This window comes from Mesocricetus auratus, unplaced genomic scaffold, assembly GCF_017639785.1.
Source record: "Mesocricetus auratus isolate SY011 unplaced genomic scaffold, BCM_Maur_2.0 Super-Scaffold_100013, whole genome shotgun sequence".
NCBI lineage: Eukaryota > Metazoa > Chordata > Mammalia > Rodentia > Cricetidae > Mesocricetus > Mesocricetus auratus.
The window spans coordinates 65,019,517-65,042,446 of record NW_024429196.1 but is presented as its reverse complement, the minus strand read 5'-3'; the positions used below and the strand labels follow the sequence as shown (position 1 = coordinate 65,042,446).

Sequence of the window (22,930 nt, the reverse complement as noted above, 5' to 3'; positions counted from 1 at the left end):
ACCATGCCATAGAAGAGTTCCATCTTGGTCGGTTGTTCGCCTCTTAGATACTCTAATGGATGGAGGCACTTCATGAGACTCTCATGAAGCTTCATGAGCCTCCTGACCCGTCTTCTCCATCCATGTGAGAGGCCTAATCTCATGGAGCTCTCTGACAGTTGGTGAAGGTCAACTCCAGCCCAGTTGAAAGTGATGCTACGCTCTTGAAAGGACAGCACAATTCCAGGGCTAAAAAGGACCTTTATGAAGCTCATCCATTCCCACCCTAGGGAAATAGTTAACGTGGGGCTAAGGCAGTCCAGAGGAGGAGAGACAAGGACGAGAGACCCTGGGTAGAATACACATCCCCAGGAATGAGTGCAGAGCCGTAAGACTCATGAGCTAGTCCTTGAGACACGTTGGCAGAGTGGTGCTGGGTCAATGGAAGGAAGCAAGCATGTAAAGCCTTCTGTATTTGAAACACACCGTGTAGGAAAGATACCCTACTGTCCCGATCCCGCTTTTCCCACAGAAGTAGAAAACAAGCCAAATTCTTCTGATGGCAGCTTTGACACAGATGTGTTTTGTTAAACCAGGAGCTTGGGGACAAACCTAGATGCTTCCAGCATTTGGGCAAGGCAGCTTCATTACAGGGACATTCCAGGGAGTTGTTGAACTCTCTGGTAAAGGAGCAAACAGTCAGGCAAACTAGGAAGACCCATTAATCAACTTAGAAGCCCGGCATTTGTGATGTGAGCATTAACCTTTCCTAGGCTGCCTGTTCTTTCCAAAGGACAGCAGTGTGCCTTGCATTTCTGAGATGGCTTTTCATCCCTGAGAGGAATAGGGGAGCTGAGGTCACAGCAGCAGAAAGGAGACCTTAGGCAATATAGGACCCTGAGACCCGTGGGTTTCTCCTCACTGGGGTAGTGCATATTGAAAAAGCCTTCGCTAGTAGATGTTTTGTTATTCAAAAAATGTGTAGCCCAGATCTGCCTTGGGGGTGGCAAGGAGGTCAATGCTGGTGCTCGGGCTGGAGGTGTCCTCTTTCAGGGTTGTGTTCTGTTCCTTTAGGATTTGCCTGGTTTCTAGTAACAGAAATTCAAGTTGATGTTTCCCCATTAAGAAAGGGAGTGGAGTGCATGTCAGGTGTTTGAACTGCCTCACTGCCGATGGATGTAGTTTTAGGCACAGCTGGGAAAGGAGGTGCAGTGATGATTGAAAACTTAGTTGGTCTCTTTCTCTTCCCGTGTGAACTGATTTCCACACTTGCTTTGTCTCCTTCCTGTTTGCCTGAAGGCTGCCAGCTACTGGGAATACAGACTTCAAAGTTCAAGTCTATGGTGGGAAAGATTCAGCAGAGTGCTTGCCTTGCGAGCGTGTGGACCTGAGCCTGGTTCCCAGAATTGATGTAAAAAGCCAGGCAGAGTGGCACAGATTTGTAGTCTCAGCAATGATGAGCTTGGAGATGGAAATATGCACCCATGTACACACACATGCACACACCCACCCCTACCTCGTCATGGTCAGAATCTACTTTCCAACCACTAACGGAGGCTCAGAACCTCTTGGTGCTATGGTGCTACTGTGTAATCCTCAGGCTATGTAATCCTCATGGCTATGCAGGGGCCATTAGCAACACAATATGCCTAAGACTCGCCCTGGAGTTTTGTTTGACAGTAGACACTGGGGCTTGTCTAGCAGTCAGGATGAATGGCAGGTTCTGACTCAAGTGACCTGAGACTGCGTTTCCCACAAGCTCCCAAACAATGCAGATCTTGCTGGTATGAAGACAGACCTCATCTAGGCAACCACTACCCACCCCTGCATCCTAATGGTGACCTTAGCTTCAACTGAGCATTGACAAGAGCTCCGAGTTGGAGTAGGTAGAGGGGGAGAGTGTTCTCTTAAGGGAAATACTGTTGTAACCACTTAGGGAGACAGTTTAAATTATGATGGTAAATATAGTATATTATGTCTCCAAGGTTTGTCTGTTGTTAACTATTACATAAAATCAGTCAGTGATGTTTCAGATTGCCTGAGTTTATCTATGTCTCCATAGTACCCCTTGTAGCAAGGAAAGAAGTGACCTTCAGATGAAAGACAAAAGATAAATACCCAAACATTTGCACGTCATTATTGTCATTACTATCAATTATTAATTGAGGAAGGACTGACATGTACTCAGTGTGGGTAGAGATTTTGTTTAAGCACCAGCCCAGAGAGACCTGGAAAGGAAACCAACAGAGACCATGAATTATACATACAGATCCTGCTGTAAGAGGTTAAGGGAAGCATGAATGCCCGGGCTGGGGAAGGGGTCTGGAGGCTGCAGCCTCCGGAACAGCAGAGTGGAGTTAATGTGTAACTCGGGAGCCCGTGCAAAGTGCCCTTTTAATGCTTTTGAGGGACCAACATCCATGCTTTTCCTGAGAGAGGGTCAATGTCAGGGCAGGACCACAACTCTACACATCTTCAGGGGAATTTACTTATTTATGTAAGTAGAAAATCAAAACATAGAATGTCAAGAGTTTAGTCTTGGGGGTTTGAAAGAAAGGAATTGAGTAAGAGTGTTGGTGGGCAACCATGAGGACATAAGTTCGAATCCCCAGCACCTATAGAAAGAGCCAGGCATGGCTACACATCCTGTAACACCTACACTGAGGGACAGAGAGAGGGGAACAGATGCATTTTATGACAAAGCCTTAGGCCTGCATATCATTTAATTCATTGATAAACTATCAGCTATCTTATTCTGGAAAACACTCATTTAGAATGCAGCAGGTGAAAGGATTGGTTGTGTAATTTACATACTTGGATATCAACATGCAATAAGCAATAGTAATAACCACAACAATCCCTGCTGGTTCTAGAATGTTCCCGGGAGGAGAACTGTAATTAGAAAGGAAGGCAGCATTGGGTTTGGACTCAGTACCATTCTTTGTCTGTCCTCTCAGCTTCTCTTTCCTTGGTCTCTCAGCATCCTGATGGAGTCTAGCCATGGCAGACAATCTTTCTGTGTGTGTCTCCCTCCTTCTTCCCTTGTCCCCATTGTGATGTGTCTTTCAGCCTGAGCTGCTAGCATCTTTGGGGCTGGGCATCCAGCATTGCAAAAGTTCCACATCCGTGTTAAGGGTACATCTGTTACATCTTCTTGGTGGAAGGACCTTCAGTACATTCACGCAGGGCGAGGAAATTTGCACAGGCCCTATGAAGGTCATGAACCCACAATGTATTGTTAGAAAAGAAATCTGTATAAGGTACACAGCAGAAAGCTGGCCGCTTGATAATCCAGTCAGACTCAGGAACTCACATTCCTTCTTCATGGCAAAGAAGTGTGGGAATGGAGGCAAATTGTGGGGTAGTGCGTGACTCTTTAGAGAGCTGAGTGGCCCCAAGGAAGCGGTTTGTAAATGATTCTTTCAGGGAGTTGACTAGCAGTAGAACACACAATGGCTTATGATGACGCCTACGCTCCTATGATAGGAGTTTAATCCTTTCTGACCAAGGAAGTCCCAGTAAAGAGACTGAAGGCGGTTTGTCTTTTCGGTTGGAAGTCTTTTATGTGATAAAGGAATGTCTGAGAGGAGAACAAGGGAAGGCTGGAGAGACCCAGCCCAAGCCTTCTGGTTCCTTTGGTTTAAGAACTCGGCATGTCAGAGCAGCACGCTTGGTGTGGTTTTTGTTGCCTCCCAACATTAGCTGGAGCAAAGTGAGCCATCAAGGATGTTTCTGAAACTGTATGTCCGTTTTCTACAGCGACTGTCTTCTATCCCCAAATGTTCTGGGTTCCATAGTAGAGAAGTTAAATCCGGGTAATGTTATTCTCAGTTTTGTTGGTTTGGACTGGTTATTTTTGAGACTATCCATGGATGAGCCTTTAGCCAGATACCTCCTGCTCCTTGTGTTTCAGGATTCAGATTCTCACTTTATAGCTACACTGCTTGGTTTCCTCTTTCCTTATCTTGTTGGGTGTTCTATGCTTTCGAGGAGCATAATTTTTGCTCAGAAGTCAGCATGATAGGGTACTCCAAATCAGTGCAGTTCTCTGTATTGAGGATGTTCTCTATTGTCATCTGATGATGACAAGTGATCAGTGGGAAACAGGACAGTAAGTTGACCTGGCTTTTGGAAACAAGGGAGGGAAACATGGTCACAGAAACTGTAGAAGGAGCTGTCATCTTGCTTCATGATACTCTCATGTCCTGACCTTTGACCCTTCATGGTGCTAAGCACACTGTCTCACCACAGCAGTCAACTGTGATTTCTCTAGACACTTTCCAATTCAAAGCTCTGCTGGCCTATTCTGCCTGCACAGTTCCAAAGTTAAGTACTGTGCCTGGCCTAAGTGGATGCTGGCAGCATATCTACTGGACTTGTTTATTTATCTTTTTAGAATGGGGAGGGTGGATTGTTTTGTGTTGCAGAGTAATGATCCGTTAAACTGGGACTGCTAGGACTTAGCAGGTGGGTGTGCTTGCCACCAAGCCTGAGGACCTGAGTTTGATCCCTGGAGCGGCACACAGCAGGAGAGAACCAGCTCCTGCAAGTTGTCCTCTCAACTCCACACGCATGATCTGTCATGTATGTGCCTACACACATATGTATGCATATAAAATAAGTAGATGACTAAATAAGTGTCAAAAATTTTCAAAGAATGAATTTGGCTTTCTCTGCTTCCTCTGAAATATTTGCATGTCGCGAGATTCTGTGAACATTCTTCTCATTTTGTCTCAGGTTCTTTTTTATTATAGGAAAAATCATATAATAGAACATTTACCACTATAACCACGGTTTTTTTAATTAAGAGGAATTTTCTTTTGTTATTTTGTTTGATTCTTCAACAACTCCATTCATGTTTATAAAGAGTTTTGGTCATTTTCACACCCATCAACCCACTACCTTTTTTAAAAATCCCTGAATCCATTGAAGCAGTTTCTCCCAACAAGTCCCTCTTCTACACTGATGTCTGTTTTTGGAGCCTTTTGAGTTCCTTTGTATGTATGTAGACAAAGTATATACCTAGGAACATAATGGTTACAGTCAGTGTTTAGTGGATGTCTTAGTTAGGGTTTCTATAGCTGTGGAGAGACACCATAACCGCAGCCTGGACCTAAGCTGTTTTTTAATTCCTTTTTACAAGTTGAAAGCTTAGCTGGGTGGGGTCTTGTCCTGAGGTCACCAGGACAAGATCTTGAACTTAGAGCTCCATTTCACTTCCTGGTGCCCCTTTCTCTCCTCAAATTATACATTCCGTATTTTTCTTTTCTCAGTTTGCTCCTTTTCATTATGTATCTTCATGAGAGTTAACACAACAGAGTCTATACTAGGCTGTTTTGAGATTTCCTTTGCCAATGAAATTAATCCAAAACCCTTCCCTTTGGCAGACTTTTCCGACAAGGGCAAAAAGCAGCCACATTCTTCACCAACACACTAAGACTCTTCTCTAAAATGTCTTGAGCCAGTCCCCACAGTTCAAATCACCCTCAGCTCCACTGTATTCCATGCTCCTTCTAATATGGCCCACTAAATCCCACTCAAAGTGCTCAACTGCTTTTCTAATCCAAACTCCCAAAGTCCATATTCCTCCAAACAAAAGTATGGTCAGACCTATCACAGCAATACCGTGGTCCCTGGTACCACCTTCTACATTAGTTAGGGTTTCTATTGGTGTCAGGAGACAACATAACCATGGTAATTCTTACAAAGGAAAACATTTAAAAATTGGTTTACAGTGTCAGAGGCTTAGTCCATTATCATCACGGTGAGACAAGGCAGCTGGAGAAGGAGCTGAGAGTTCTACATCTTGATCTGCAGCAGCAGAAGGAATCTGCCACACTGGGTGTGGCTTGAGTGTATATAAAACCTCAAAGCTGGTCTCCACAGTGGCATACTTCTTCCAACAAGGCCACGCCTATTCCAGCAAGGTCATACCTCCTAATAGTGCCATTCTCCGTGAGCCAAGGATTCAGACAGATGAGTGTATAGGGGTCATGCCTATTTAAACCACCACGGTGGATATTGCCAGCATTCCAATTGGTGGTGTAATGTTAGCTTCTCCCATTTTCAGTGAAACTGCCAATCTCCCCATTTTCTACCCAGAAACTTGATGTCATCATTTTAAGTTAGCCATTCCAATGGCTACACAACAGTCTTGAAGTGGTTTTCCTTATACAGGGTAGAATATATTTTAAAATTCTATAGCTATTTGGCACCCTCTTTTATGATGTTGCCAACCATGTGTCGCTGAGACTTTTTGCATATAATAATGGCATTCAATGTTTTTCTTTTGGTTTTTTGAAAGTTGAAAGAAAAATTTCAAATTCCGGTAGAACTTTAGGCCTGGGAATGTTGCTTTCTTACTTAAATTTGAATTCTTTCCTTTTCTTCAGATGAAGTTTGAGAGAAGGAGAGCTCAAACTTGTGACGGAGACTACAGAAGACTCAGTAGTGGGATGGATAAAGACCCTTGACCGCTTCGTTCAAGCCTTGAGTCGACTGTCTGTGCAAAGGCGGTGTTGACGAACAAGGTAACAAGTGAACCAGCAGGTACCCTGCAAACATCAGCTGCAAAGTGACCGTAGGGCAAGTCAGACTCTCAGGTCCACATATGCTTTCTTTCTCAGTAGAGACTTCTCATGACATTCTCCAGGATTGCACCGTGCTTTCAAGTTGTTTGATTCACCAAAGAAAATGCACACACCACGAGATCACACACTTGAATGTGTGATGCCTGTGTGCTCAAGGATACTGGCATGTGCCGTTTGTTCAAATGCTGAACAACATCCTGCCCTGATCTCAAAGATGTAAGAACACGTCAAGGTTTTTCTGTTTTTTTTTATGGAAATATTTTGCAGAAAGTTTTATTTAACACAGCTGGTTAGACATGTTTAGTTTCTAGTGCTGAAGCCCATCCCTTTTCCCGCAGAGAAACACTTTGCTAGCTCCTTCCACACCCACCTCACCCCACAGGACCGTTAAACATAGAGATTTCTTCATCTGCTGTCTCCTTTATTTCTCCCAGCACTTCATGCCCAAAGCTGTATTTCTTCCTTGCCATCTGCTTCACCTCCCTCTCCTCTTACTCAATCCCCAGCTTCCTTCTCTCTAATTATCCCCAACAGAAGTGACTCGCAATCTGTAGGTAGAAAGATCTAAAAGATACAAGCAAGTGAATTTTCAGTCAATGGAATTTACCAATGGGATGAGATCAGAAGTATGTGAGGGGGAGGGAAATTTTGGACTATTACACTCTCTTTACAAATGAGTCTTCAATGATGGGATCTTCAGGCAGCACACCTGATGAAAACCATTTAAGAAAGTCTTATAGTTATATATGCAATTGAAGAATAATGCTATGGGTACTGGAGAGATGGCTCAGTAGCTAAGAGCACTGGCTGCTCTTCCAGAAGACCCAGGTTCAATTTCCAGCACCTTCAGGCAGTATGCAACTGTCTGTAACTCCAGTTTCAGGGTACCTGACATCTTCACACCAATGTACATAAAATAAACGCTAAATAAATTATTTTTTTAAAAAAATACTATGTTTTTTTACTATTTGTGGAAAGATGCGCTTGTTTCCAGATTGAGAAAAGGTCTTTTAAAATATTCATTTAGGCTTGAGTGATTGTGCTTCTCTGGAAAAACTTGTGAATTAGTGATGTTTGGGAAATATCTGATTGTTTCTGCTCATTAATTCCAAACATTTTATGAGGCCTCTTTTCCCAGCAGACCTTGAAAAGCAGAACCAAGTACATAATCTATCAAACCACCATGTAAACACATATGTGTGTGTGTGTGTGTGTGTGTGTGTGTGTGTGTAGAAGTCTGTAATAGCGGCTTCCAAGGGATGCCCTGTATTTCCAGGGGTCCCTAAGTCACTTTAAATGTGTCTATGAAATAAAAAACTAATTTTATAGGAATGCTAAGGTGTTGCTTGCCTTTTCTCACAGATGTTGACCTTTGCATTGTTGATGCAAAAATGATGTTGGATGAAACTCAGTGTCTTGTGGGGGAGGGTCCTAGGCAGTGGTGCCTGGCTGCAAGAAGGAACACTGACTATATATATCACACTCACAATGGAAAGAAAAGCCAGTGTCACCTGTAGACAGAAAAGAAGTATAAGCTGTGAGCTATACTAAATTTCACCCTTTTATATCTTTGGGATATTCTGTGTGATCAAATGGCAATCATGGGCCAATATTTCTTCAGTGTAGCAGGCAGTGTGGGTGGTTGATTCATGGAAAAATGCTAGCCACATTCTTTTTTTTTTTTTTTTTTTTTTTTGGTTTTACGAGACAGGGTTTCTCTGTATTGTTTTGGAGGCTGTCGGTCTAGCCTGGCCTGGAACTCACAGAGATCCGCCTGCCTCTGCCTCCCGAGTGCTGGGATTAAAGGCGTGCGCCACCACTGCCCGGCTGCTAGCCACATTCTTTACCCAATGGGACAACTTTGTTTTATTTTATGAGACCAACCTTGGCTACATAACACATTCAAGGCTATCTTGGGCTATATGAGAATTTGCCTTAGAAAATAAATCCTAATGATCTATCACATGCTGATTTTAAAACATTTAAAATGTTTTTTTAAAGGGCCATTCTTCTTCTCATCATGTGGCCATGTATAGTGGGGGGGCACCATTGGGGGAGGTGATAACAGGATCTTTGTTGTTACAAAACTTTTAATGGCGTGGGGTATAAGGACTGTCCCAAAGATGAAGCTGATCCTAGTGTATTACACAGAAGTCTCTGGCAACTTTTTCTGTGAAAAAAATACTTTGGATAAAACTGCTGACTGAAGCAGACATCAAGAGAGAGTACAAATATTGGTGGTGACTTAAAATAAGATGCTCTACATCTCCTTTTAGAGTGCACTGTTGAGCAAACCTCTCAGAGGCCCCGTGGCTTCTGTCTCTTGGCATTCAGGCCCCGTGTAAGCCTCTCACCTTGAGTATAATCTGGGCAGAGTGGCTGGTGCCTCATCTGTACTATAGCCTGGTGATCAAATATCACATCTAGATTACAGCAAGGCCAGCGTGTCTCCCACTGGCCCTGTATTGCTTCTGCTGCTCTGTGAGCCCCAACCCATGAAAGACCACTCCCTGACAGCAACCATGACTGTGAGCTAAGAATGGATTTTCCTTTACCATAGCCTTGCCCATTGACAAAAATGCCCATCACAATCTTGAATTTGTGCTCCTCATTGATTGCCTTATAAGAGGGAGAGGTACCTAACCGGGCCACATCTGAATTTTTGACCCACAGAAATTGTGAAACAATAAATGTTTACTGTTTTAAAGTGTTAAAACCTGGAGTAACTTGTTATATAGCATTGGTGACTAATGCTTGTAAATATGAGTATTCATGTAAAACTTATGTGTAAATTTCACGAGACTTTGAGATATCTCCAGAGCTAATAATTCCCAGGCTGTGGATCTAATAATTGTCCTTAATATGAAGCCCAGTAAAAGGGAAGGAAACATTAGCAGGGTGAGGGGTATAAAGGGAGGGGGCAGTGTGCAGACTGTGAGGTCAAGGGAACCAGTTAGTACTTAGTGCCAGGACAAGACATTTCTGGAACTTTCTGAGGACACAGAGCCTAGGGAATAGCAGTTAACTAACTGAGAAAAGCACTGTTGTGAAATAGAATGAGGAGGATCTATAGCCAACAAATGAGTGGTCTGTGTAGGGATTTAGGTTTGTGGGAAGAAAACTTGAACAACACATGGAATGGACAAATGGCAGTCTCATAATGGTTGGAGCTGCAGTTTGAATAGTGTACGTTTCAGGGAGGGCTCTTTACATTACCTAAGGTCAAGGGCTGGCTTAAAGAATTTGAAACTTCCTAGATCCAGGATTTTTAGGATGATGCGGTCAGTTCATTTTGGTTGAGGGATCTGCAGAGAATGCTCCAAGTTTCCCGAGGCCAGAGAGTGATGATGTACTAAAGAGGTTGCTCTCCTGTTGTGTTTGCATAGAAAACCCGGGATAGGGTCTCCGATGCTCTTTCTTGGGAACCGTTTTTCCCCCAAGATGATACTCAGTGCTACCTGCATTGTCAGAGGATAATTATCCAAAAAGAAAGGGGGGTGCCGTTGTCAGACAAGGGGAAACAATGTCGGGCAGATAATATGACATATGTCTCCGTATTGAGTGACAATAACCAGGGGCTGGGAAGATTGCTTAATATTTAAAATTATGCCAACCTAATTCAATAACTGGAGACTTAATGCAGCTGTGGCGCGTGTGTGTCTCAGCTTCCCCTCATTACAGGAAATTTGGGTTGTACGTAGGAAGTGACTCGGATGATGGAGTCTAATGAATCAGGGCAGGACAAGGGTGGCTCAGGAATAAAGGTCTCTAAATGAAATTCAGAGGCTCGTATTTGGAAGGAAACACTCGATCCTCTTCTCCCTGCCAGGCTCCGCTGGTTTTGTTTTTCTTGGAACACAGTGGCTCACAGAGCCCAGACCCGTTTACTAAAAACTGAGCAAACTCTGCAGCAAGGGCTTTTCTTTCCAGATGTGTTCCATGTGAAGAGGCTGCATGCCGTCCACTCCATGTCCCTGTGTCCAGACCTTGGCTCCTCTGGATTCTCCCAATACTTTTGAAATTGGGAATTTGGCTCCAAATGACGAAGGTCTAATTTGAAAGCATGCAAAGGAGGGATGCAAGTGTGGTAGTCTTAGGTTACGAATAAAGACTTGATTTACTAAATTAAGACTATTGGTGTGGGGGTGGGGGTGAGGAAGACAGTTCACTGAAACCAGCAGGAATGCAGAACACAGGAAGAAGGAGAGAGGCCCCTTTGGTGAGATAACCTTCTCAGCCCACCTGCAGAAAGTCCATCACTGGGGCTTCATTGGACATGAGCGAACAAATCACCAACACAGAATAAGGCAACTAATTTGTAACTTCTGTTAGGTTTTTCAAAGTTAATTATCGTGACTATTATGTTATTATCATCCCAACAACATAAACATGAGTTGTCAACTTAAAACAATCATGTTGTACAGATGTTGCCTTTTTTGAGGGAATGGAGATAAGATGTCTAATTAGAAAGATGCCTTTAGTTGCATTTCCAGGCCTTCAGTCTAGGGCTGGACTCTGGTCAGCTTCGGGTGGTTGGTACGGACTCTACTGGTGGGCCCTTCTGGCTAAAGCTCTTCATGGACACAGTGTTTCCTCTGTTCTGGTGTGTTCATAGTCCAAGCTGAAGGGATCTGACTGCTGAATTTCCTATGATGCTTTCTTTGAGGATATTACGACTATCCCCTGCTTAAAACCCTATTAAGTCATGTTCTGTCTCCAATAACTAGGTTCTGTATTCTACCCATTTTGGCCAGTCATCAATACAGTTCATAAAAGAAATATTTGTGGTATCTGTTATATGTGTATATGTGCATATGCGCACACAGAAACACACATATATATACATACATATATGTATATACATACATACATATATACACATGCACACATATTTAGAAAAAATTTTGGTAGTTCTCATATAGCCCATTTTCACTTCAGACTTTCTCTGTGGTTGAGGATGACCTTGAACTTCTGATCCTCTGATATCAGCCTCTGAGTGCTGAGATCACAGGCGTCTGCCACCACTCCCTGTTCATGTGGTATAGGGAATCAAACTCAGGATGCATGCACAGTAAACAAGCACTCGACCAACTGAGCCACTGCTTCATGTTTTACCTTGTATTTTATACGTGTGAATATTCCCCAAATTAGAGAAGACCAGCCACCGAAACCAGGAAAGTCCAAAAGGACCACGGTGAGAGAAGCCCTAGAGATGGGACTATCAAGATACACATGATATGAAGGGTTAAGTGGGAAAGATGGGGAGAAGGACTTTAACTGGGGGGAAGAATACAGAAGAAGAAGGAAGAAGCAAGGATAAATAACACCAAAATGTTTGAAAAGCCTTTAGGAAAGAGTATTTTGTATTTATCTAAAATTATGTGTAATTTATCTGTGTATTTGTTGATTTTTCTGTCATTTTTTTTCAAAGAAAGTTATGCTGCTTGGGCTGACAATCCCCCTCACCATGAGCCATAGACCATCAAACAAAAACCTTGGCATCAGGCATGAGAAATCTCCTTTCCAGTTGCTGGGAAGGGTAGTCCAAGAGACTGCCCAAATAATATAGGCAATTGCTGTTGCTCTTGGCTGTCTACCAGCGGTTAATGGTAAAGACACCATGCACTTCCAACATAGAACTCAGAGGGTTCAAGCTGGATCTGACCTGAAAGCCTCCTCCTTGAAAACTAGATTTCATGGTCCTGGAAGGTGCTTTGCCAGTTGCCAACGAAGGAAAGCAATCACTTCTTCTATCCAGCTGTGATGTTTATGAACCACAAAAATGGCCAGCGCGGCAAGATATCCCTAAAAGTGTAGCAATGACACTTGTCTCTTGGCAGGCAGTAACCAGTAATTCTCTAATTGGACTTCAGCTGTTCTACAGTAGGGAAGTTACGGCTGGTTCTGGAAATCTGGTCAACAACTAGTAAGGTAATGAATCTTAGAAGAGAATCTATTACCACCGCTTTCCTAGAACAGCCTAATTCCTAATCACATTCTGAATATTTATCCTTATACCTACAGAAAAGTGTAACTCCTCTTTCATCAGCAGACAAAAACCATTACAGACAAATGCAACTGGCCAAAATGTAGATGAATAACTGATTAGGAGTGTCCTGCCTCGGTGGATACATCTACAACACAACTCCTGTAACTAAGGCTCAAGGGAACATCATGAGAGAGGGGGCAGAAAGATAGTAAGAGCCAGAGGACAAGACTCGTCTGTGGGGCTGTGTTTCCTAAAAAGGATAGGAAAGCAACACCCATGATGTTGCAACAATTTGACTGCCTGAACAAGACTTGAACAATACCAGTGCCAATAGACAAAACGTAGACAGGGGTGGGGGGGGGTGGGGGGGTGGGGGGTCTCTCAAGGGACCCCACCCCATGACAAAGAACTACAGCTGAGAAAGGGAGAATTAGTTTTCCCTAGGGATTAGTTTTCTAATTGGTTATCCAATACCAAGTGGTCAGCCCTGAAGTCATATATGTTCAAACAATATTAAACAGATTTGGCAGGTTCTCTCTCTCTCTCTCTCTCTCTCTCTCTCTCTCTCTCTCTCTCTCTCTCTCTCTCTCTCTCTCTCTCTCTTTGTGCGTGTGTGTGTGTGTGTGTGTGTGTGTGTGTGTTTTGTTAAATTGAGACAAACTAGTGTTTTCTGGGAAGAGGAGCCTCTATCTGATGACCTGTAGGAATATGTATAGCATATTTTCTTGTTTGGCGATTGATGTGGAAGGGTAGGCCTACTGTGGGTGGTGCCTGGGCAGGTTGTCTTGGGTTGTATAAGAGAGCAAACTGAGCAAGCCAGGAAGAGCAAGCCAAGAGGCTGCATTCCTCCATCATCCCTTCTTTAGTTTCTGCCTCCAGTTCCCTTCGCTGAGTTCTTAACCCGACTTCCCTTCATGGAGGTCTGTAAGGTAAAATTAAACCCTTTCCTCCCCACGCTGTTTAGGTCAGGGTCTGTATCACAATAGAAACTTAACCAAGACAATATGTAACAATAACAATCAAAGAAAAAGAGAAAGGAGGAGTTGAAGGGAGAGGATATGGGAGGAGTTTGAGAGAGGAAAAGGAAGGAAATGAATTAATTATATTTTAATTTAAAGATAAAATAAAACATAATTTCCACCTATAACTATTCTTTTCAATGGTGGAAATTACTGGAAGGATACATCTTGACTCTTCTGAACTATTTCCTCTAATTCCCAGATATTACATCCCTGGAGATCTTGCTCGGTGTTGACTTGTAGGCAGGAGAGAAAGACATATTCTTGCATTCCCCCATTAATTTTTTTCATGTCCTTTAGTCAATTCATTTTGTCTCAAGAACAATTTCTTAAGTCAGCTATGTACCACTATGGTGCCAGGCACTAAGGGTACAAAGATGTGGAAAATACAATTATTGCTTTCTGTAATGTAATAGTCAATATCCAGCATCAATGGGAGAAGCCAAGGGGACTTGGCCAAGCATCCATTGTCTTCTAATTCCAAGCACACTTAGGTGTTCATGTGTATTGTCTTAGATCACATGATGACCTTGGACATGCCTGTCTTCATCTCAGAGGCTCTGAGACATTATTTATTTGCCTAGCACACACCATCAATATGTTGTGACCCGGGGTTCCAGAAATTTGATTTCAGTTTTAATTTTCCTATACTGTGTTTTTCCTTCCCCCAGCACCGCTCTGTATCCCATAATTAAGCTCTGGGATTCTATTTCATTCTCCCTGCTTAAGTTGAAAACTGATAGCGCTGAGAGGGGTTAGAAGAACATGCTTTCTAAGAACCTAAAAACTCGTCAGTCCCTACGGCGTGCAAATCTTAACTATGAATCTTTGGACATCTGAGTCTGTTTCAAACTGACTTTCTATTTCTGAAGGAATGAAGTTATTTATTTATTTGTTTATTTATTTATTTTTGAGACGGGTTTCTTTGTATTATCCTTGCTGTCCTGAAACTAGCTATGTAGACCAGGCTGACCTCAATTCCACAGAGATCTGCCAGTCTCTGCCTCCACCTCCTGAGTGCTGGGATTAGAGGTGTGCACCGCCACTGCCCAGGAAGAAACAAAATTTTAATGCTGGCACACACACACACACACACACACACACACACACACACAAACACACAATGTGACTTTCAACAAAAATATCTTTTAAAAGGAGGTTCTGATGAGGTAAAAAGAACATGCTGGACAAGAGATAACTCCATTCAGGGTAACACTCAGATGTCTTGGAAGTAGTTTTGCTATATGCTACTCATTTCCAAGTGTGTCTGGATTTGCTCAGTATTAGAAACAGAATCTATTAAAGGCCAATTTAGACATTTTGTCATATTAAAGGACTTAATGTCACACCTTAGATTTGCAGTCACCGAAGCTCTCTAAACGGAGGTGGGCAGAGCAATCTAGTAGACCATCTAGAGTTCATAAAGCACTGTGTGACTGACTCTGGATTCATTCTCCACTCATGTTAGTAAACACAAGCCTAACACTTATTACTTTCTTGTATTGGAGCAATTGTTTACATTACATGCTGTGCTACTCATGAGTTATATATTCATCAGCAAATATTTGTTTTTATTTATAGTTCCTGCCTTATGAACATTGGCCAACCTCTTTGGGACCAGCTTGTAGCTGCCCCATAGCCCTGCTGCCCCCATCAATGAAAAGTGACAAGGCTGGAGCCTGTACTGATTTAAGAAGGAGCCTGATGACATCACTGTGCCTCTTGTTTCAGAAGGCCCAGGAGCACAGTGTCCCAGCCTACCTACTATCTGCAGACACACTTCAGGGATTGCCATCTTTAGGCTGAATTTCAAGGTGAACCAGGTTGGAAAATTCAAGGAGAGACTTGGGACGCTATTGACTTTTTCTGCTTCCTATGCTGGTTGATTAGCCCCATACGTGGTGCTTGATTAATGTCTGAGAGCTCTAATTAGCAATGTCTAATCGGCTCCACATACTCTGGGCTATTGATTCCTGCCTCCAGAGAACTAATCCAATTGCACTCTTTACATTAGCAAGTGCTTGCTGTGCAGGGGTGACTGCTTGCATGTTGGAAAGTTTGCCCCACGAAGGGCTTTGGGATGGGGCAGAAGGGACAGGTATTAGTTAGGCAAATGCCCACATCTACCTCTTGGGTGCTGCTTTGATTCCCCCCAAATTGAGGAGTTTCTTCCTAAGTTTTCAGAAGAAGGGAAAGGAATAGGAGTCAAATGTGTCTCTTGAACCAGAGGGAGAAAGTAGAAATGCATAATGGCATCTCCTGTACTTAGTCGATCGGTGCCTAGCTCCCTGCCACATTCAAATGGTGGCATTTATGCTATAATAATGAAGGCATCCCAACTGCTCAATTTGTGGCTTTATTTCATCATATATATACATATATATACATACACATATATACATACATATATATATGTATATGATGTTGGCATGACACTCTGAAAATACAATGTAAGTGGTTAGGGTTTTAGTTCTTTCTTCTCTTTGCGAATGCATGTTTTCTATGCCACTTTGAAATTCAGAACGTGAATTATCCAGCAAGGGCGGCCTCCTTCACTGCCCTGCAAGTGGCTCTGGGTTTGAGAAGGATTAGAAGGATAAAGAAGGTGTAGCTTTGTTGGAGCAGGTATGGTTTTGTTGGAGGTGGTGTGTCCCTGGGAATGGGCTTTGAGTGTCAAAAGCTAATCCAGGCCCAGTGTTTCTCTCTGTCTGTTGCCTGTGGATCAGGATGTAGAACTCTCAGCTACTGCTCCAGTGCCACGTGTGCCACCGTGTCCCCCACCATGGTGATAATAGACGAACCCCCTGAAACTGTAAGCAAGCCTCCAACAGATGCTTTCTTTCATGGGTTGCCTTGACCATGGTGTCTCCTTATAGCAACAGAACAGTGACTAAGACAGAGACAGTTAGAGACACAGTCCTATGACTGCCCTCTCTGCTTTGTGACACCACCTAGAAGACATTGCTCACTGATGGGCTTGTGACACACTTCTTCCCACATGTGTTCTTCTGGTAGCTCTTTTCAAACGGGCTGGCAATTTTCTATCTGTCTGTCTGTCTGTCTGTCATTAGGCTGAATAATGGCTGAAGACAGAGGCTATATCTCACTCACTGGCACAACAAGTGATATGTCCTAAGTGCTTGTCTTTGAGAAACGAGGTCACGTCTCCACTGATGCTTTTAATATCACCATAGGTAGAAGCCTGATGCCATTGGTAGCAGCCTGGATCCACCCCAGGTCCCTGGGCCTCTTCATGGCTGCCACAGCATCTCCTGATGACTCACTTATTGGTGCTCGCCTGAGCCTGAGTCTGTGTCCTGGCTCTGTGTCCCCTTCACAGCATCTGCACCGGATTCCTCCTGTGGTCTCTCAGTAGGTTCATGACCCGCATTCCCTAGGACAGAGCTGTTTCCATTGCTCTGCGTGGGGTATGCGGTGTTATAACTTCCCTTGACTCACAAGAAGACATTGTGGCAGAAGTGGAGAATGGGAAGAGTCACAAAAGGAAAATGAAGTTGGAAGTCAGGTGGAAGGTAGATTGTTTAGGAGCTTGTGGATGTGGTAAGGAGTTTGGTTTTTAGCCAAAATGTAGCGGGAGATAATGATAAAGCAGGACTATAATTTAATAACTTGTAGTTAAAACATAACTCTCACTGCCAAGAAAACAGTATCATATGTTGTGAAATGTGTGTGAAGGTATGCTACATTTGTTCATGATGCATTTGTTTAACAATGTAAATATGTGTGTTTACTCAAGGAAAGATATGTTGCATTTATTTCACCTTGCCTGCCTAAGGCACCTGATTGAGCTAATAAAGGGCTGAATGGCCAATAGCTGGGCAGAGAAAGGAAAGGTGGGACTGTCCGAGAGAGAACAAATAGGAAGGGAAATCTAGACTGAGGAGAAAAGAAAGAAGAGGAATGAGAGAAGAAGTGGGGGAGATGTCCAGGGTAGAAGCCAGGGAGATGCCAGCCAGCAGACACAAGAAGCAGGGAAAGTAAGGTATATAGAAAGAAGGCAAACATCCCCGAGGCAAAAGATAAAGAGACATGAGTTAATTCAAGTTAAAAGAGCTAGCCAGAATGTGTCTAAGCTAGGCCTTGCATTAAAAACTAACCATAATTCTCTGTGCCATGATTTGGGAGCTGGTAGGTGACTCAAAAGAAAAAGCCTGATATAGTCATATAATACACAGAGGTACTAGTAGGAGGTTAACCCAGGCAATTAGATCATATGGTATGATGGTGACCTGTAGGGTTGTATTGGAGGCTGAGATGGAAAGTGATAGAAATGAATGATAGAAGAGAAGGATTAACTCATTTGACTTCCTATCTGTAGCACTGGAGTATGCAAAGGAAGCATTTTCTTAGGAGGGCAATAGTGATGGAGGAGCAGCTTTGGGGACCAAATCAAGGGTGTTTCTTGGATGTATCATTTGTGCTATGTCCCCGGGTAGCCAAGTGGCTTTCCTCTTAGGAGGCACCTGGATATGCAAGTATCAAGCTCAATGAAAACTGAGAATTATATATACAAATTCTGGCATTATTAAATACAGGTGGTGGTTGGATGACACCCCAGAGACAGGTAGCAGAGCATAGTCATAGATGATCACCCTCAACCAAGTCCTGGGGTGGTTGAACTTGAATGCAGAGAGTCAGCAAAGGAATCTGAGCAAGGGTCTCCAATGAAGAAAACCAGGGAGGAGTGACATCTTAGGATGTTAAAGCACAGGGAGGAGTCTAGTGGGATTTGGGCAGCTGAAACCAGAGAAATGCTTGCCTGATGCTGTCCCATTGTGTGGAATGTGGAATTGTGACCATCCAGAAAGAAATGAAGGTATTCTAAAGAGTTGCTTTACCCTTCCCTTTGTCAGTTTTTCAGACCTCTTTGTAGGAGTGACTGGAGCTGAGACAATGATGAGTCAGTGAGGGGCAGGACCATCCCTTGACCAGGGATGTTGAGCTGTTGCCCTTTATTTAAACCTAAACCTCATCTCAGGACATTGAAGATAGAATTGGTGGTCAGGAGTCAGTATCATTGGATGCTTTATTTGTTCTTCTCCCCAATGTAGCCGCATTATTCAAATCTCCTTTCTCTGTTCTTCACTATTAGTTGTCTGTTTAATTGGCCTGTTGAGGATGGGTGGCCCAGAATAGCTTGTTAGGGCTGCCAGGCCTGGGCTCTGACACTAACGACTTTGATAACAGCATCATGAGTTTGAGGATATCCTGGGCTACACACACACACACACACACACACCATGTAGTGGGTGGGGGAGAGAGAGTTAGAAAGAAGAAGGGAGAGAGTCCTACTTCCTGTTTCAGTATTATTCACTATTTGAAGTCAATGGGAACAGCTCTAACAATGTGAGCAGCTGAGAACAAAGTCTCCTAAGGTTAACGAATTCCCCAAGGTGTGTTTCACTTTGTATGAAGAGACACACTGCGCCGCACACCCACAGTGCAACACAGCCTGGAGCACCAGGAGCCCTGCTCACAGCTCTCTGCCCCTGATGTTGGGATCTTGCTTGAATGTCCTTCTCTCCTCAAGAGGTACAGAGGCTTTCTGGCACAGGCTGTCTAGATCCATATGGAAAAAGCTGTATTCCTAATACAAGGGAATAGTGACAGAGGGAAAGCAAAGCAAAGCCTTTGGCTCAACCCTAGGCAAAAATGTACAATTAGAGATGGCTTTCATTTCCATCCTGAGCCTTTCCTCTGGTTTCACGGGGCTAGCTCAGAACAATGTTGGCTTTGTGTCTGAGTCATTAGAAACTCCATCAGCCTGCTTGTTTCAAACCTGCAGCAGTTCGACTGAGAGGAGACTGAAGTCAGGTCTTGAACTCTTCGGCTGAGGATGAGAACAGCAGTTTTCACACTTTCAAGCCAAGTGCTTTCCCCAGGCTCCCACTCAGCTGCATGATAGTTGCTATGTGCTTGTATGAATGAAGGAATAAGGGTGAAGTCAGGTAAACTGAAGAGACAGATTTAATTAGGAGATCTGGACTCTTTGAAGACCATTTTTGCTGTCTGAACCTGGACTCAGACATTTAAGAACGGCATGCTAGAAAAGGACAGTTCAAAAGTCAGAAAAAAGAACATGGCTTCTCCCTATGTCTCACTTCCCCAGTGGCGTCAAAGGAAATCAAATACACCCCTCCTTCCTGTGCTGGAGCAATGGCTCAGTCAGTGAGTGTGAGGACCTGATTTGGGACCCTCAGGACCACAGAAAGTGACAGCGGTGTGCACCTGCAACCCCAGTGCTGAGGACTGGAGAGCTAGTGTGTTCCAATCAGTGAACTCCAGGGTCAGTGAGAGAGACCCCCTGTCCCGAGAAACAAGGTGGATAGTAACATGGTCAAAATGTATTCTATGAAACTCCCAAAGAATAATAGAATATTTTTCACAAGGTGGAGAGTCACTCAGGAAGAGACCTGAATCACCCTTCGGATTACACATGCGTGCGCACACACACATACACATACACACACACTTGTGTGCACACAAACACTCCTAACTACCTTCTCCTTCATACCCCAGAGTGCTCTCATGCTCCCCTCTCCTGAGCACCTTTCTAAATGCAGCTGGTGAGAATTTCACCCCAATTTGCCTTCCCTCTGTGTCCTTGCTCAAAGCCGTTTTCCATCATTAGCAGGAAAGGGAAGTAGGGAGACTCTGTATGCGGCAAGAGTATTATCTTTGGCGACCCAAAGAGGGGGTTGAGTTCTAGAAGTTTCTCACATTAACAGTTTTTTGTTTGCTTGTTTTTTAGCATCACATTCAAAACAGGAAAACATCCGTTGTGGGGGTTAAATGGGATCCACTCAGGTAGCTGGTAACTTTCAGCAGATGTATGGAATCATCACAGCCTCTGTTGTGTGAGCATTAGGTAATATCCTACGTGCAATTTCTTTTATGTCATTCTCATGAAAGATGTGTTTTATCTTCATTATAAATATGCAGCTGCTTTCCTTTAAAACATAAGTTCCTAAACAAATAAAAATGAATTGATGAGCTTATAAAAGGGGGGCTAATGCAGGAAGCACCCAGAAGTAACCCCGGATGCATTGTTAAGTTTATTAGTGGCTGTCAGTGTGGAGTTATAAGAATCTGTGCTTAGACCATGCATTTCAAATTGTTAGCATATATGTCTCTGTGGTTGTGGGAACACCAGACCTTGAGCAGAGACCCACTTCCCCTTCTGCCTGGGAGTAGGCAGCTGTAAGACAATGTTTAGTAAAAACATGTTTACTAAAAACGATACAATAAGTTCCTGGCCACTTCCCCTTCTGCCTGGGAGTAGGCAGCTGTAAGACAATGTTTAGTAAAAACATGTTTACTAAAAATGATACAATAAGTTCCTGGGAAAGGCCTTCCCACAAAAACCGCCCTGACCTCGACCTTGTCCAAAGACTAACCGCACCTTCAAAAACCCACACACATCCACCTCTGGTGTCAGAGCAGAACCAGCCAGGGTAGAGGAGGGAGCAGAAGCTTCTCTGGTGGGAGCTTTTCTTAGGAAGTTTTTCTTGAACCTTTTTGGAGCCTGTTTAAAGTTTTCTTTATATCATTGAACGAGTCTCTATGTTTTCAATACCCGACACCCTCCGCACGTTCTCGGACACAGGCCGCGCAGCAGACGTGACAATTGGAGGTCCCACTGAGATCGTGAAAGCGAGGTAAGTGGACGGGGTTAAGAAACTATGGGGAATAGTTCCGGGAAGCTAGAATCATTGCAGTATCAACTAAAAAAGTTACTTAAAGAACATGGGACTGCAGTCAAGTCTAAAACCCTAGAAGGCTTTCTAAAATCGATCGAACGAGCCAGTCCATGGTTCATTACTGGGGAAGCTTAAATATTCCAGATTGGGAGGAGGTTCGCCGTGATCTTCATAGACTTTTACGAAAAGAGGGATCTGAGTCCTTGCCCCCTACGACATTCTCCTTATGGAGATTAGTGAGGGGAGCACTTTTGACAGATAAGGTTCGTCACCGCCAGGTAGTTCAGGACACAAAAGAGGCTTTTTTAGAGTTACAAGAGACTGAGACTCAAGCCTCCTTGAGTTCAGGGGCAGAGAGTGATGATGAAGAGACCGTGATTGAAACTAGAGGCTCCATTGTTAGTGAGGATGAGGAGGAGTCTCTTAGTAACAACAAAAAAACGGGTAGACATCTCCGGGCACGACCCAAAAAGAAGGACTCCGGTCAGAATCGGTTATATCCTTCTCTATCAGACCTAGAAAATGGAAGTAGCTCAGACTCAGACTCGTCACAGTCTGAAAAGGAACGATTACTTGCTGAGATCACGGCCCTTAAAAAAGAACTAAAAAAGATTCTAATTAAGGAAAGACAGGACAGGGAGAGAAACCCTTCCCCATACTCTGAAAAAAGGGACTCCTCCTATGAGATAACCCAGTCCTTCTCAGACCTGGAGGGAAGACCCAGAGGAGGGGTCCAATGCTGCCCGGTGGTGGCCCCAGTAATGGAAGTTCCAGATCTGAACAATTCTGGACAGGTCATTAGGCGTCATAACCCTTTAAATTTTAAGGATATAAAACAACTTAAAGAGGCAACTTTAAATTATGGCGCACAGGCTCCCTTTACACTTTCCTTAATGGAATCTTTTGCGTCTCTTAATTTGACACCTGGCGATTGGCAGCAGCTTTGCAGAGCAGCTCTGTCGGGGGGAGATTATTTGATTTGGAGAGGTGAGTTTCAGGAAAGATGCAGCCAGACAGCCCAAAGAAATGCACAGGCCGGACAGCCCCAGAGAAATGTGGAGATGCTTACCGGAAGTGGTCAATACGCCACCATTCAGCAGCAAATGCAATATGACATCGCAGTCTATGCCCAAGTGGCAGCAGCGGCCCAAGGGGCTTGGAAAGCATTGCCTTCCAAGGGAGGAGGGGATCATCTGTCCAAAGTCCTTCAAGGACCTTCCGAACCTTTTCAAGACTTCGTAGACCGTCTCAGTCAGGTAGCAGAAAGAATATTTGGGGGCATTGGGCCTGCGATGCCAGTCATAAAGCAGATGGCATTTGAAAATGCAAATAAATATTGTAAGGAAGCCCTTCGCCCCTATCGCAATAAAAGTCTAAATGACTATATCCGGATCTGTAGGGACATTGATGGGAACTTCATCCAGGGCCAAGTGTTAGCTGCTGCCATTCGGCCCCAAGTGGGGAAAGAAAGACCTACTCTGGGAGGGAGAAAAACATGTTTCAGCTGTGGTAGAGAGGGACACTTCCGTAGAGAGCGCCCTCAAAATAGTACTACGGGTCTCAAGAGACCTGGTTTATGCCCCCGTTGTCGAAGGGGATATCATTGGGCCAATAACTGCTACTCTAAAACTG

General features: G+C 43.7%; 1 long non-coding RNA gene across 1 annotated transcript in view; it reads left to right on the top strand.

Moving 5' to 3' along the window:
• LOC110340221 overlaps nucleotides 1-21,256 on the top strand; it is a 38,265-nt gene extending 17,009 nt beyond the window's left edge. The window contains exons 2-5 of the long non-coding RNA XR_005880907.1: nucleotides 6,372-6,509; nucleotides 15,159-15,391; nucleotides 20,350-20,466; nucleotides 21,205-21,256. This is a non-coding gene — a long non-coding RNA (uncharacterized LOC110340221). The remainder of the gene's footprint in view (nucleotides 1-6,371; nucleotides 6,510-15,158; nucleotides 15,392-20,349; nucleotides 20,467-21,204) is intronic.
• Nucleotides 21,257-22,930: the final 1,674 nt, after the last annotated feature.